We start from the raw sequence: 17,257 nt of genomic DNA, 5'->3' as shown, positions 1-17,257 counted from the left end.
CGAGAAATCGGTAGCAACACGAACAGAATCATACTAAGGCGGTTTATTAGAAAGTTTGCAGAGATTGCTTCGCTTTTGCATACCCTGACTCAAAAAGCTATTCTGTTTTCTTGGGGATCCTCGAAAGTTGCAACGTTCAATACACTGAAAGAGAAGTTGACGATTGGTTGATATTGCCACATTTACAGAAGCCGTTTGAGGTCTACTGCGATGCTTGTGGTAGCATTCTGGGATCTTCATGCAGGATAGCTTTTGAGAGTAGAATGTTCTAGAGACCTGAGAGGGTTGCACAGATATACGAGAAAGAGCTACTAGCAGTGATCCACGCTCTGACTTAGTTGGAGGCATTACTTACTTGGAGCAGATTTTGTAATAGCCTTGGACACTCCAAGCCAAAGATCTACTGCAACACACATGAGAAAATTCCAAACAACTGAATAAACTTGAATAAAGAAAGAGAGAAGAGGAGATTCGACACGGCACAGCAGAATTCCGAGCCAAGATGCACTAGTCCCAAAGATTGGTGGTTGTCACAAACTGTTGACGTGTCAAGCCACTGAAGAATGGAACCAACCTCCAAATCCCGGCCGAGGGGCCTAAACCCTAAGTGAAGAAGTAGCAGAAGAAGTCCCCACCAACTTATGGGACCCTGTCCGATGGGGCCCAAGTCACCCAACGACATTAAAGTAAAGCAAGCCCACACACACACACTCAATTGCTTGGCTGTGATGACATGGCAGAGGTACGGAGTCCCGGCTTTGCGTTGACAACCTGTACGGATTTCCGAATTTTATGCTGACATGCTGACGTGGCAGGCCTCTACGGATTTTCGCGTTTTACGCTCACTGCTGACGTGGCAGAGTTGTACGAATTTCTGCTTTCATGCTGGTAGCTTTTGGGCATCTGCTTTTGTAAACTGCTTTTCATAGACAAAGGGCCTTAAAATATGTGCAGAGGGCTCAGCTTGTGGCACTCTTCTGGATGAAGGTGTAGAGCGCGAGTACTGGCATTGTACTGAGTTCAAGCAATATAAAGAAATACCGAAAGGAGCGCCAAGGTTTGGGGCCAGTACTCTCTGGGGTGGAATTCCAACACTCCGTGCCGGGTGTGCTCTCTCTCTCTCTCTCTTTCAATTCATTTGTTGATGAAGTCCTAAAAGTCTGCTCAATCTATTCTTTTTCGTTGGCACGTGGTGCCCGTCTCGTGACTGTGGCTCTTCCATATTTCTTTATTATTACTTTGCAAGAGTACAATGTCCGAGAGTCCTCTCTTTCGTGGTGCTCCCAAGCTATCTACCGAGGAGGGAGGCCCTGACACACTTATAAACGCCCTTCGCCTATCCAAAAGCAGTAACATGAAAAGCACTAATGCCCAAAAGCTCCACTCCCAAAAGCATGCCCCCTCTAGGCCCTTCCATAAATCACGGAAATCCGTATTACCACGTCAGCAATTAGCGAGAATCACGGGGACTGTCGTACAACGCTGCCACATGTCATCTCTACCCAATTGGGTCTTGCTCGGGGGACGGGGGACGGGGCTCAAATGGATTTTTAGTGTAAAAAAGAGGGTGGGAGGACAAGTGGGGACGAGAAGCCAAAAAATGGGCGTCCCCTGTGATTATGCGGCCAGGTTCTAGTATGTTGGTAGGGTTAGGTTTTTAACCCTAACCCCCTTTGGCCACTTGGCTATATTCTACACGTTGTTTGAGGCTAGGCTTTTTAACCCTAACTGAAACTGGCCCGTAGGGCGGTGGACTTTGGCTTTTACCTGAAACTTTACTTTAGACTTTAGGACACAGAGAAACTTTGCAAATAAAGCCTGTAATTGGAATTAACACTTCGAACACACACGCCTTGAAAGCTAGAGCGCTCCAAGGAAACGTCGACAACCTGTTGGCCCCAAAGACTGGCCCCTTTTGGTATTTCTTTATTCTTATCAAAAAGGGAATAAAATCTGCGATTTCTACGAGCTGTCCCGCATAATCCACGCTGAAAAAGACCTGTTCCGGCCTGATTTCGGCAACATAACTGTACTAGGAAACTTCACAGACAAAATCCCCACGCACAAGATGACTTTCCCGACGCATACGGACACTTTACAAAACCTTGGCGAGAATCTGCATCACGCTGAATTCTCTGTTGCCCTAAAATTGCACCAAATGACATGTTAAACGATCCCCTCGCTTCCCCGAACCTCCTGGGGGTAATAGGGACCGATTAGGACCGAGACCCTAAACCTGCAAATTTACACAGCAAGCTGTAATTTCCTGTTTTGGGCTCCGTTTCACAAGTCAAACGCATCCGTAGCGAGCCCTCGTACTCCCGCACTTGTTGGGCTACTTCCCCTCTGAATTGGACGAGATATCTCGCGAGAAATCTCTCCGAATTCACATGTACCTACGGGGGATTAGCAACTAGCTAATCCAGTACTTGGACAAGAGGCTCTTGCCTCGGCATACGCGCATGAACCCACATAACTGTACATACAGATGAGTAGCCCTCGAGCGGGGCATCACGATTCTGTATTCAAAAGGGGAGAGAGGTGCGCAAGAGAGGAATCATCGCGCTACATAGTGCAAGGGAGAAGGTTCAAGGCAAGCTTTCCATAAAGCTTCATCACCTGCACCAAGTACTCACACACACACTATAGAGCTCACAATGAGTAAATCAGCCCCCTCTCTCAATTTGGGCGCCCCCTCTTGCTGACGGTTCTAGCAAATGCATCAAGAGCCGCCAAGTGTCCACTTAGCCTCTTTTGAGTTATTTCCTAGTACCCACCAACTTATAAGTGTGGCGAGGGGCCTAAATGCGTAGACATACTTTTACTGCTCGAATTCCAATGTCGATCGGCCCAACCAACTCGTGGCGACAAGGGCTTTCCGTATGCATGTGAAACTCTCGGCCGTCAGCCGTTTCACATTGGCCATACAATGACCGGCCATTTGCAACTTCAAAAAGAGGGTCCCAAAAATTAAATAAAAATCATCCGAAAGAAACCAACAACTAAGGTTAGCAGGTGCCACGTCCTCGTGACACTAACCCCCAAGTGTCCTCTTGGGGCATTCAATTTCGAGCACGAACGACCGATTGAAAATCTGCCCCCAAGTCATCGGTTGAGGGGGTAACCCTGCCCACCATGTGTAGGCCTTGCCTTGCACCATGATTTGTACCTAACAGATGCATTGGGCAACTGTAAAAATGATACAAATCAGAGTAGGTCGTCCATTTCACCAACCAAGAGTCAATGGCAGTGTCTTCGCACTCCTTCCACGCCCCTTTGGAGGGGTCGAGATGGAATTAAAGAGGCAAAGTGCTCAGGGCCGCAGACAAAAACTGGACCGGCATGGCGAAAATCTCCAAGGGTTGCTTCTGCATCTCTTCCAGCTACGTCAGAGCACGGCTACAAGAGAGGCATCAGAAGCGACGGGAGATGGAAAAGAAGATTCCCAGGAACATCCTGCGGGGACGCTTAACTGCCCTTGATGCTTGACCACCTTGAGGGGAAGCTTCTCGAGAAACATCCCGTGGAGAGGCTTAACCGCCCTTGAAACACACCCAGCAACCATGTGATTGTCGCTAGCATCAACCTCCACACACGAAGCCATAGATTCTCACCATTGGCTTGCATGTGTCCCCCCTTGCTCCCTAGCGTCCCATACCACCCTATGCAAGAGGGTAGAGAACCTGTCAAGCTAGCCCATCACGGCCTCATGAGCTCTAATGGTTTTTTGCAAGTTTCCATGACGTATGTACGAGCTAGAGGAAGCTCTAATAACAATGTTAGTTGTCACAAGACGGGCACCGCGTGCCAATAGAAAAGGACAGATTGAACAGACTTTTAGCACTTCAATAACAACTAAAACTGAAAGAGAGACAGAGAGAGAGAGAGAGAGAGAGAGAGAGAGCACATGCGACACAAAGTGGCAGAATTCCACCCCAAAGAGTATTGGCCCCAAACCTTGGCGCCCCTTTCGGTATTTCTTTATATTACTTGAACTCAGTACAATGCCGGTACTCGAGCTCACCACCTTCTCACTAAAGCGTGCCAAAGACTTAGCCCTATGCACTTATTTGAAGGCCCTTGGCCTTGAAAAAGCAATTTACATGAAAAGCTGGAAACTCAAAAGCAACGCGCCCAAAAGTTGGCGCTGAAAATCACTCAGCGTAAATCACGGATATCCGTACAGGCTACCACGTCAGCACAGTCAGCGTGAAACGAGGAAATCCGTACATGCTGCCACGTCAACACGGCCAGCGTGAAACGCGAAAATCCGTACAGCCTGTTGTCATGTCTTCAACTGAATACGCAAGTCCTCGTGTGTGTGGGTCCTACTTTATTTATTCTCTTTAGGTCACTTGGGCCCCATCGGACGGGGTCCCATAAGTTGGCGAGAACTTCTTTAAAAATAGACCCACTTGGCGAGGATCTATAAGTTGGCGAGAACTTCAACTTCCTCTGCTGCTTCTAGGGTTTATGCCCCTAGGCCATGATCTGAAGGTTGGCTCCGTTCTTCAGTGGCTTGACACGTCAACAATTTGTGACATTCCCCCTTCTTGAAAGAAAGTAATTGTACGCGATTATAGCATATCTGCAAAACAACTCAAGTTACTCGAAAATTTCCGACGGACAATCAGTTTGCTCTTTTTTGTTGTTAAGGAGTTGGCTTCTCCTTTTGTCCAGATCGGAACTCTTAATATTCCGGCGTAGTAAAATTAGCCGTTACGTCAAGACCACATTGATCTTCCACAGGTGTCTTGATACACTAAAATTACATACCCAAGCAATCTCATCCAATTAGAAATATTCAGTGGTTGGCACATCACAATGCAACACAAATGCTCACATATGCATGTTACAAGACATAGAAACATAAAGTCGCCGATGAACACTCCTCCCGCTTAACCTAACAAGGTCCGAGCCGGGAGCATCAACAACAATATTTTTCAAGCATTCAATACTCCCCCCGCCAAATAACCACAAGGGTCCAGACCATGAGTATGTGCAAACATTCTCAAACATCATTCTCACTACTCCACCCGGGAGTAAATGACCAAGCATTGAAACCAGTAATCAAACCAAAGTCAAACAATTTAAATCGGCACCAAGATAGGTTCAAAACAGATACCATCCATTTCAAACAGATTCCAAACAGGCTCACCAAACAAGTTCTCAAACAAATTCTCAGACAAAATTCAAACTTAAAAAGCAATCTCGACATCAACCGAGCTCGAAAAGTCGACTTGACTTTCCATTTTGAAACATGCACCAAAAATTAGGGTTAGATTCCTTCCATAAGGTCGTAGCTAAATCCTGACTGCACCATGGTCCATAAGCTGTTGGACAGAAAATGTTCTTGTGGCGGTGATGGTAGTCCCAAGACATAGCAATCACACTAGACCTCCAAGGTTATAAGCTTGAGAAGAGACACCTCGTGAGAGATGTCCAAAAATTTCAAGTCGTAATCTGCTAGGGTTTCCGTGGCAAGCATTTCAGGATACCCCTCTCTACCAGAAGGTGCACTCCGAAGGAAGATGTCAGGAACCATATAGCTTCAAGCAAAAAAATTCTTGAAAGCTTGCCAAGTCCTTGGAGCATGCGGCTTGGTAGTTATAGACTTCAACCACTACATGACACTGCATCTGATAAAGACAGCAACTCGAAACAAATCTTCGATTCTTCTCTTGCAAGTGATCTTTTTGGCTCATGCCCTGTAAGACAGACCGATGAAGACGATAGAGTGCCCGATGCACGATGAAGTAAGGATGGGAGTGGCTAATAAGTCCGAGGTAGGGACCCGAAGATACTTCAAATAAAATTCCAGTAGCCTCCAATTTGCTCTGTCTGCTCTTTTGTAGGACCAGTATGCTTTCAGGAAAGCACACGCCTAATGGTCTGATACCATTGTCACAAGACGAGCACCACATGCCAATAGAAAAGAACAGATTGAACAGACATTTAGCACTTCAATAACAATTGAAACTGAAAGAGAGAGAGAGAGAGAGAGAGAGAGAGCACGCGACACGGAGTGGCGGAATTCCACCCCAGAGAGTATTGGCCCCAAACCTTGACGCCCCTTTCGGTATTTCTTTATATTACTTGAGTTCAGTACAATGCCAGTACTCACGCTCTGCACCTTCTCATTGAAGCGTGCCATAGACAAAGCTGCCCTCTGCATTTATTTAAAGGCCCTTGGCCTTCAAAAGCAACTTACATGAAAAGCTTGAAACTCAAAAGCAGCTGGCCCAAAAGCTGTCGTTGAAAATCAGCCAGCGTAAATCGCGGAAATTCCTACAAGCTGCCACGTCAACACAGCCAGCATGAAACGCAAAAATCCGTACAGGCTGCCATGTCAGCACAGTCAACGTGAAACGCGAAAATCCGTACAGCATGCTGCCACGTCATCGACTGAATACACAAGTCCTCCTGTGTGTGTGTGGGTCTTGCTTTATTTATTCTCTTTAATTCACGTGCGCCCCATTGGACGGGGTCCCATAAGTTGGCAGGAACTTCTTTAAAAATAGACCCACTCGACGAGGATCTGTAAGTTGGTGAGAACTCCAACATCTTTTGCTGCTTCTAGGGTTTAGGCCCCTCGGCCGTGATCTGAAGGTTGACTCTGTTCTTTAGTGGCTTGACACGTCAGCAATTTGTGACATTAGTCCCTCACCCAATCCATCCTCCACACGACATGACACAAGCCATACTCACATAAAGAGAAGCCTAGAGAGCGAACATCACACTCACCTCCGAGCCATAGAGCCAATACAGACTCACCCCTGAGGCTGGGAGCCTGTAGCTGACGAGCTAGCCTCTACCGCAAGGGCTGGTGTCCCATACCACCGAGCCCTCACCAAGCGGGTGTGTGGGTAGAGCTGCCAATGGCCTAGAGTCCAAGCATGGTGATCACACAAGATGGCTCACAAATGAGACCTCGATCCTATCTATTGGACTTCTTAACCTCCCTTCAACTAAGGGTGCGTTTACACGCATGGTCGGTTCACAGTGGTCGGACATAGCTCAGGCGCCCATCTTGATGTCTAGGGACATAACAACCCAATGGGTTCTAGCAATGAATCTGACATAAAGGACAGTATTCCACCGACCACCCAACTCCAAGAAGATGAACAGCGCTCCAATCCTAGTGAGGGAAGGGAGAGAACTAATGGAGATTCCACTAACGGGAGCAAGCCTCCTTCCCAGGAATCAAGAGAAGAAAATGACAAGTTTCCAGAGGGGGATCTCAACAAGACTTAAGTACCGGCGTCAACTTTAGGTTGGCACGTGTGCCAAACGAATGATCAATTACTCCACGGACCCGAACTATGTGAAGTATTTGAAGAATCACCCGCTTGATGGCAAGATACCGTCCAGTCCCCCATCAAGTCGGCCATGGAGACAAAAGGAAAGCCACGTGCAGAAAAGCAAAAACTATACTCGCAATAAGAGTTTGACGAAGCTCTTGAGCGCAAGATCAATCAAATGATGAAAGAACGTCAGAGGACTATCTTGCTTACCTTGGCCGGAAATCAACTTTCAACGCAGCTAGTGGATCGAAGAAGCATGCTCGCTTCAAGGATGACCCCAATTCGTCTTTGTCTTCTTCTTCATCTTCGGAGAGTTTAAGTAGTTCTTCTTCCTCTGATTCCAACGAGGATGAGAAGAGGCGAAAGAAGCGGAGAAAGACCAAGAAAACCAAGAAAAGTAGATCCAAGAACTTAAGAAGTTTAGAAATCATAGAAAGCAATTTAGTAGTTCATAGGAGGACATCTTGTCCTCTTCAAACAGTTTGGACAGTGATTCCCACGCTTTTGGTACCATCTATGGTAAAAAGCAGAACCACCTTATGAGACCAACTCAGTAGGACTATTTGGGAAAGAAAAAAAGAAGACCAAAGAGTTCATGGATGGGGCGGCTGAAGCCATACGGTTTGACACTTTTTCAGATTTTAAGGATGCCCATCAAGTTGTTTCCTATAAATAGCAATTTGACACCGCTTTCTTTGATGATAACTTCTCAGAAGCCTCCAAGGTACAAAAGGTGACGTCTTTTCTTAAAGGAAATTCTCATACAGAGCTCTTGTACAAAAAGCTCTGAAAACGTGGGTAAAGTTCAAGAAACTAATCACTTCGGCATGGTTGATCGAGGAGTATCAAAAGACGTGATTACAGCTTGGAACCATCTAAGGATGCGGAAGAAGATACCTTGGCTACATATTGTCAGTAATTTTGGGATACCTTTTTGACAGTTGCTTCTTTTGGAAGGTCCCTTTCCTGAAGCAGAAGAAGCGGTTTTGTTGTGGTTTACTGAAAGAGATCCGGGATACTATTTGAAGCAAAAGTCTGGTAAATCAAGGAGCGTGAATGCATTGCAAAACTGTCATTTGCATGTTTCATGAGCTTCTAGATGCTCTTCATCGGGCGAGCCAATGTCCAAGTCAACGGGGAAAGAATCTTTCATGAAGAAAAAGAAGAAGGGCAAGTAGGAGAAGAAACCCACCGGCCCATAATTGACAATAGAGCAACGTGCTGAGTACTACAAAGAGGGGCAAGTGTTAAGGTTGTGAGGAACAAGGGCACATTCTTGGTAAGTGTCCTAAGAAAGAACAGTTGAGGAAAAACCAGAAAGTTCCAAATCAGCACAGGAGTAGGCATAGAAAGCAAAGAAGAAAGCTCATTCCAAATTTTGTGCGGGTGACCTTGGATTACGAGATCAAGAGGACATCCTTCCGATTGGACGAGTATTTGGTGATGCCTTTCAATCTCGCTAATGCTCATGCGACATTCAATAAGATGATGGACCTAATTTTTGAGAGTATAGACTATTAGACAATTTGTGGCCACCTTTTTTTATTACATCTTCGTATTATCCAAAAATAAAGAGGAACATAGAAAAAATCTCTTACAGGGTTTTAAAGCACTGCAGAAACACAAATTGGTTATCAACGGGAGAACGGTGAGTTCTTCCTACATGAGATAAACTTTTTGGGACACATCGTCTCAAATCGGAATTGGCCAGATCTTACGAATGCTCATGAAGTTCCAAGTTTTTTGAGTTTGTGCTCGTACTACAGGCGGTTTATTAGAAAGTTTGCGGAGATTGCTTCGCTTTTGCATACCCTAACTCAAAAAGGTATTCCGTTTTCTTGGGGATCCTCGAAAGTCGCAACGTTCAATACACTGAAAGAGAATTTGACATTTGGTTGATATTGCCAAATTTACAGAAGCCATTTGAGGTCTATTGTGATGCTTGTGGTAGCACTCTGGGAGCGGTCTTCATGCAGGAGGGCCATGTCATAGATTATGAGAGTAGAATGTTCTCGAGACCCAAGAGGGTTGCACAAATATACAAGAAAGAGCTGCTAGCAGTTGTAGAGCAACGCACAGAAAGTGTATCGAGTCATGGATAGGCATGGCTATCGAGTGTGTGTGAGAGCAGGTGAGAGAGGAGAGGATAAGAGAGAAGGTGAACGAGAAGCTGTACACAGAAAAGAGGAGTTATCATTTAAGTTTTGGACCTTCTATAAGCATTACAACATGTTCACACCAATGATGTGTCCGCCCAAGTTGGGGTGACCCCAACACACACACCCCCTTCAGCTAACTTGGCGTAGTCATAATTGTAATCATAACCCCTAGGCTCTACTAATACATCTAGGTGTAGTGCTTGATACATCATGGCAATTCTCATGATGGATTCATCGCAAAGGTTCACAAGAGCACTCATCCTAGGCTATGTGCAGGTAATAGGGAAGGTCTTACCTGCAGCCTCATTCTTCATCATATCGTTGTGGTAGTGTCTAATTCCTTTACAACATCATCATATTCATACAAGAATGACTTGAGGGGTTTTCATCATACATCATGTTTTTCATAGATCATCGTATACATCATATCATCATGATCAAACATATTCATCATACATTAAAAAAAGACTTTCGTGTGCACAAGCCCTTCAAGTCAAAAGGCCACTTAAAGCTTATTAAAAAAAATGTGGTTTGCTTGACATCATGGCTGACAACAAGCCACCGCCTTTATGGCCCACGCGTTACCGTTTCCATCTGTTGTAGCTTGTAGCTCCCCATCAAGCCCCATTGCTCCACGTCCTCGAGCTGCATAAACCTTGAAGATGCTGCAGAGGATGTAAACACGATGTGCATGACTTGAGCACATTCACAGTTCCAGCTACCATCGGCTAAATACAGTGTCTATAGGGGTCTTCAAACAAGAACTTGGTGGGTGATGCGCTATCAAAAACTCCATCAAACCCATACACCGTATCATCAAACCCACCTTCTTCGAGCAGCTGTCCCCTCACATGCTGCAACCTCTCTTCTGCTCCAACTTGAAGATTTCTAAAAATCTATGTCCTGGTGGGGTCATTAGGATCGCGAACAGTGACACCCACGCGGTAGCCTTTCTCCAGCAATCGCTTCACAAGCGAAGTGACAAGAGGCTTTAGTAACCAGTTACGCAGACCATCTGCAAAGATGAAGGGATTACATCGTCAAGGACAACACGGGGAACCATGTTCATCCTCTACCTTGCCACAACCATGGCTCTTATACCACTTGTAGAGCAATGCACAGAAAGAATATCGAGTCACAGATAGACATGGCTATCGAGTGTGTGCGAGAGCAAGTGATAGAGGATAAGAGAAGGTGAACGAGAAGTTGTACACAGAAAAGAGGAGTTATCATTTAAGTTTTGTACCTTTTATAAGCATTACAGCATGTTCACACCAATGATGCGTCTGCTCAAGTTGGGCTGACCCCACCAGCAGTGATACCACTTTAACTCTGTGGAGACATTACTTACTTGGAGCAGATTTTGCAATAGACTTGGACACCCCAAGCCGAAGATCTAATGCAACACACATGAGAAAATTCCAAACAACTGAATAAACTTGAATAGAGACAAAGAGAAGAGGAGATTCGACACGGCACGGCCGAATTACAAGCCAAGATGCACTAGTCCCATTGGCTATAATCTACAAGTTGTTTGAGGCTAGGTTTTTAACCCTAACCCCCAAGTGTCCTCTCGGCCAATATCTACAAGTTTTTGTAACGGAAGGGCACCACGTGCCAACGAAAAAGAACAGATTGAACAGACGCTTCAAAACAATTGAACTGAAAGAGAAACACTGCGCACGAGACACGGAGTGATGGAGTTCCAACCCAAGAGAGCACTCGCCTGAAACCACGGCGCCCCTTTCGGTATTTCTTTATATTGCTTCAACTCAGTACCACGCCGGCACCGCTACTCTGCATCTCCACGCGGAAGCATGCCAGAGTAGGCCAATCGGCACGGAACTATAAGTTGGTGATAACTTTTGCTTCCCCTAGTGCTTCTAGGATTTAGGCTCCTCAGTCGGGACCTGGAAGTTGACTAGGGTTAGGCTCGGGGAGCCCTAACCCACCGGATCGCGGGTGGCTTGCCACGTCAACAATTTGTGACATGCCCCCTTCTTGAAAGAAGAGTAATGGTCTGCAATTACAGCATATCTACAAAACAACTCGAGTTAGCTCGGACAGTCATTCCGAGAGTCGTTCCGAGGATCATTCAGTTTTCTCATTCCATATTGGAGCTCTTGATATTCCGGTGTAGCAAAATTAGCCATCACACCTAGACCGCCTGATCTATAACGAGTGTCTTAATGCACTAAACTTACATACCTAGGCAATCTCACCCAATTAGGAATATTTAGTGGTTGGCACATCACTATGCAACACAGTATGCTTACATATGCATGTTACAAGACACAGAAACATATAGTCGTTGATGAGCACTCTCCGCAAATAACCATCCCGGTCCGAGCCATGAACTGCCCAACAATTCCCTCATCATTTCCCTCACAAATAACCTAAAGAGGTCTAGGCCATGAGATATAGAGACCTTTTACAGCCAAACGATCCACTGACCGAGCTTGTGTCGCTTGGAGGTGCTGAGAGTAACCACTGCTTAGACTTCAATACTCTGCCCGTCTATGACCATCCAAGTCCAAGCCATGAGTAATAATAGCACAAACATTCAATACTCTCCCCGTAAATAACCATCCAGGTCCGAGCCATGAGTAAAAACAGCACTCAGCCATTCAATACTCCCCCTCGCAAATAACCACAAGGGTTCGGGCAATGAGTATGTGCAAGCATTATCAATGCATCAATTCTCTTCAGTACTCCGAGAAGTAAATCACAAATCATTGAAACCAGTGTCAAAACCAAAATCAAACGACTGTCAAATCCACACCAAGCCACATTCAAAACAGATTCAAACAGATTCCAAACAATTCCTCAAACACGTTCTCAAACAAAGTTTAAAACGTCTCTAAATCAAACTTAAAAAGCCTTTTGATGCATCTTGGTCAGTCGAGAGCTCAAAAAGACGATTCGCTTTCCAACCTAAGACCTGCACCAAAATAGGGTTAGATTCCTTCCATAGGTTGTAGCCGACCGCAGCATGGTCCATAAGCTCTTGAATGGTCGAAACTGGCTCTGACAGACAATGTTTTTGTAGAGATGATGGCAATCCAATGACATAGCAATCGTATTGGGCCTCCAAGGTCATCAGCTCGAGGAGAGACACTTGATGATAGATGTCTAGGAATTTCAAGTTTTAATCTATTAGGGTTTTGTGGCAAACATTTCAAGATACCACCATATGCCAGAAGCTGCACTCCGAAGGAAGACGTCAAATGGCATGTAACTTCGAGTAAAATTTTTCTTGAAGACTTGCCAAGTCCTTAGAGTGTGTGGCTTCGTAGCTTTAGACATCCACCACTACATGACAAAGTCTTTGAGAAAAGCATTCCCTTGGTGGAATTTGCCTACAATAACACGATCCACTCTTCGACAGGAAAGGCACCATTTGAGATCATTGAAGGTGCTCCGAAGGTTCCACCCTAGGGTCCTTAGCACTAAAATAAGATTTTTTGAAGCCGACCAGTACATGAGGGACTTGGACACTGCATTTGCCAAGGTCCGGGAGGCTTTAGGAAACTCAAGAATGACATAAAAAGGTAGCAGATCGACATCGACGAGATTTGAAATTAAAGGAAGACAATTGGGTGCTCTTAAGTTTTGAGAAGGCACGTCTAAGAAAGAAAAAGGGAAAGGAGCGGCTTTTTCCAAAGCTTAGCATGAGGTATTATGATCCTTTCCAGATAAAAGAAAAGATAAATGATGTCTCAAGCTGCCCGATACTTGGAAGATTCACAATGCATTTCATGTGAGTCTATTGAAGCCTTTTAAAGTGATGTGCCCGATGATGGGGAGCCCGAAGTGGAGGAAAACGAGGAGATATACTCGTTCCAGAACAGATTTTGGCACACAAAGACAGAAAGATAAAAGGTAAAGTGATTAGGCAGTCCTAGATTAAATTCAAGAACCATCCTGCATTGGATGCGAAGTGGATGGAGGGAGGAGGAGGACCTAGAAGATACTCCTCAGATTTTGGAACTTTACCTTGAAGCATTCAGTTTAGCATAGTCTAGATGCGATAGAACCCCGAATTCAGCGAGGGTGAATCTAGTGCAACAGGTTTGCACAAGAGGGGAGTCACTCCGCTCCTTCGTCAACAGATTACCCCAATTTTGAATAGAGTCATTGATGTCCCCTTTGGGTTTCAGGGATACTAATGGGCTGAGTAGTATTCTGTTGTATGACTTTATGACAGAAATTCCCGACAATGAATATGATGGATTTGTACTTGATTTGTTTGAGTGCAAGAACTGAAAGACGAAATGACTGCAACATTTCGGTCTCATAAATCTCTATAGACATGATTGCAATAAGGATTAGTTAATCGGCATCCGTGAAGTCTGGAATGGATCTAGATGCGATTACTAAATACGTTGCCGATGGTCATGGTCTGAGATTTGGAATTAATTTGTCTGTGATTTGTCATGTGATGTCTTGTGATGTTAAGTGATGTCCTGTGATGTGACTGTCATTTTGTACAAGTGCTAGATGTGTCGTGTCTAGTGCGTCGGTACTAACAGTCAGTGTCTACTAAGACGGTTTATGGCCTCTGTCTGTTTTGCAGGCATAATCGAGGGCGATTACATTTCTCTCAAGAGGGGGGTATGTCACAAACTGGTGACATGGCAGAGCCATCCCGACACACACACATACACTTGCTGACATGGCAGAGCCACCCGCAAAATGCATTGATTGTTGACGTGGCAACAGCGTACGGATCACCCGCAAAGCACTCTGACAAGCTACGTGGTTGCAGCGTACGGAATTCCGTGATTCTGCCGACTGTACGGAATTCCGCTTTTTACGGACATCTGTACGGAATCCCGTTTTCTAGTCCTGGCAACTTTTGGGAACTCTTGCTTTTAATTTTAGAAGCTTTTGGGGACTCTGCTTTTAGCAACCCTATGTAATCTTTATAAGTGGCCTTAAGGGCTTACTTCTGAGAGCATCTGGACGTAGAGATTGAGAGTGAGCACCCGCGGGCTCCGTTGTACTTTGCACACATAGTAATATAAAAATAAATAACGAAAGAGGCGCCAGTCTTTGGGGCCAATACCTCTTGGCACAGAACTACGCCGGGCCGTGTCGTCTCTCTTTCGTTCTGTCAGTTGATTGGAAGTGAAACTCTGCTGTGTCGTGGCAAAATCTTGACTTGGGGTGTCCAAGTTTGTTACAGATTTGTTAAAGGGTGTCAAGACTCGTTGTCAGCGCATTGTCATGATCGATGCCACTAAGAGTGCTTTTGAAGCGCTCAAAGTAGCCGTCACTGAGGCGCCATGCCTCCCCTCGCCTCTTGGAATGAGCCTTTTGAGGTGTGGACTGACGCTAGTAACATTGCCCTTGGCGCAATGTTACAGCAGAACAACCATCCAGTGGCATTTCTCTCTCGTAAACTAAATAGTGCTGAGAAAAATTATTATGTCTATGATAAAGAACTTCTCTCTTTCATTCATGCACTAGAGCATTGAAAGCATTTCATTTATGGGAGTGCGTTTGTCGTTCACACAGATCATCAAGCACTTAAATGGCTTCAATCTATGCCTAGTGCACGTTGGAGTGATAGGCAAGCACGATGGTCTCAATTTTTGAACCGTTTGGTGGTATGATTGAGTAAGTCCCTGGCAAAGCTAACCCTGTTGCAGATGCATTGAGTAGCAAAGGTCAAATTCTCTCTCTAGCGTCTCATTCTTTTCTCTCTATTCAAGGTGTTAGCTTTGATGATCTCAAAGACAATTACATGGGTTCTGAATTTGAAAAGCTCTGGTTACAAGCACTAAATGCACAAGATCCGTGCAACTATATCATTCGTGATGGTTGGCTTTTCTTTAGGAACCGCTTGTGGGTGCTATCTTCTCACTGAGCACCCATTTGCATGACCCACATGATGCTTTGACGGGTGGTCATAGGGGTATTAATGCTACATTGGAGAACATTGAATGGTTTTTCTATTGGCCAAAGATGTGTAAGGATGTGTACAATTATGTTACTAAGTGTGATGTGTGTCAAAAAGTTCCTCATGGTAAGCAACAAGGGCTACCCACGCCGTTGCCTATCCCTAACGGACCATTTGAGGACGTCTGCACGGAACACGCAAAGTCTAACCATCGTTGATAGGTTCAACAAATTTTGCATGTTAATCCCTTCCAAGGCCAATGTCACTGCACAAGATGTTGCACGATTGTTCATCAAGCATTGGTATCCATTGTGTGGTCTACCCAAGTCTATTGTGTCGGATCGTGATACTAAGTTCACATCCCATTTTTGGCGTGCTTTGTTTGAAAATTTTGGCACTAAGTTAAACTTTTCGTCTGCATTTCATCCATAGTCTGATGGACAAACTGAAATTTACAACCAATTGGCATTTGATGTTCTCAAATCGTATGTGCATGATAAGCAAATTAAGTGGGAGCAATATTTGCCATTAGTTCAAGCTGTCCTCAATGATTCGTTCTCTAGTGCGATTTGTCGTACTCCTTATGAGGGGGCATTTGGCCGGCCTTTTCAATCTTTGTTGACTAGGTCCATTTCCAAAGTTAATGATGCGAATTGTGTTAGTCAAACCTATCTAGAGGTGCTCGAGAGTGTTAAGCTTCAGCTTAGCAAGGCTCAAGAGTCCTATTCTAGGCATGCTAACAAGTTCCGGCAAAATGTCTCATTCAAGGAGGGTGACTGGGTGCTTTTAAGGATCATGAAGTAACGTCTCAAGCAAGTTGGTAAGAGGTGTCCTAAACTCTCTTTTCGTATGTATGGTCCGTTTCCGATGTCAAAATGGTAAATTATGTTTCCATGCAATTACGTTTACCACCTTCTTGGACAATGCATAATGTTTACCACCTTCTTAAACAATGCATAATGTTTTCCATGTTTCTTGGCATAAGTTGTTTCAGGGTGATCCTTCACGGAGCGTTCCAAACGAGGAGCAACCGGAGATAATTGATGAAGCCGAAGTTATGGAGCCGGAGCAGATCTTTTTGCATCGATATAAGCACGGAACATAGAAGCAAGCAAGATAATACTTCTTGAAGTTCGAGGATCGAGGTACACATAAAGCGGCTTGGGTGGATAAGGAGTTCTTCATCGATTACTCAGATTTGCTTGTCTCATACAAGGAGGCCATGCAGATCGGTACCCGTACCTCACCTTAAGCAAGAGGGGATGTCACGTGCATATGGCTCTGTGTGCCACGTGGATATGCTTCATAGACTTCCAGAGCCAGTTTTCCCCTTCTTCCTAGATAGGGATGTCTAGAATCCTAGGAGGATTAGTACCGGCAATTTTGTGAGCATGTTCGGAAGACCTGCATGTCCAGACGAGTCCATTAGATTAGGTTTTCCGGTTTTGGAACCCTCTTGCATAAATGGTTAATACACGCGTTTTGACAAATATTATTACACTACAATGGGCATCTAGCATGACAAGCATATAGTTTTAGGTTAGAGGAATCCAACAAGCCATTCCCCACGTCGATCGGATTCCGGGTTGGGGAGATGTGCGACACTTTCATCCGAAACTGGACCCACTGACTCAATACTAATAAATCATTTTTATGATTTATTTGTTGGGTAACTTGGTGGGCACTTTGCCGTACTAAGGCCTAATAAGTTCTTAACCTGCAAATTCCACCTATAAAGGGACCCAGGCAGCCAGCGTTTGATCATAAGAATTGGAGAGCGCTAGCCAACAGGAGCACATCCCCAGCGTTTTGCTCAACCTTCAGCCTGGCAGCCATTGAGTCCTCACCTCGGCCATTCCCTCCATTGCTGTCCATCATCGCCATCATCG

The 17,257-nt window shown here is 45.0% G+C and overlaps 1 protein-coding gene across 3 annotated transcripts in view; it reads right to left on the bottom strand.

Annotated features, from left to right (window-relative positions):
• MLH1 (MUTL-homolog 1) overlaps positions 1-17,257 on the bottom strand; it is a 65,225-nt gene that overhangs the window by 33,970 nt on the left and 13,998 nt on the right. The window lies entirely within an intron of this gene.

The sequence above is a fragment of the Adiantum capillus-veneris genome, chromosome 15 (assembly GCF_014529385.1).
Source record: "Adiantum capillus-veneris isolate H3 chromosome 15, ASM1452938v2, whole genome shotgun sequence".
Lineage (NCBI taxonomy): Eukaryota > Viridiplantae > Streptophyta > Polypodiopsida > Polypodiales > Pteridaceae > Adiantum > Adiantum capillus-veneris.
This window is presented reverse-complemented; position numbering and strand designations above follow the sequence as displayed.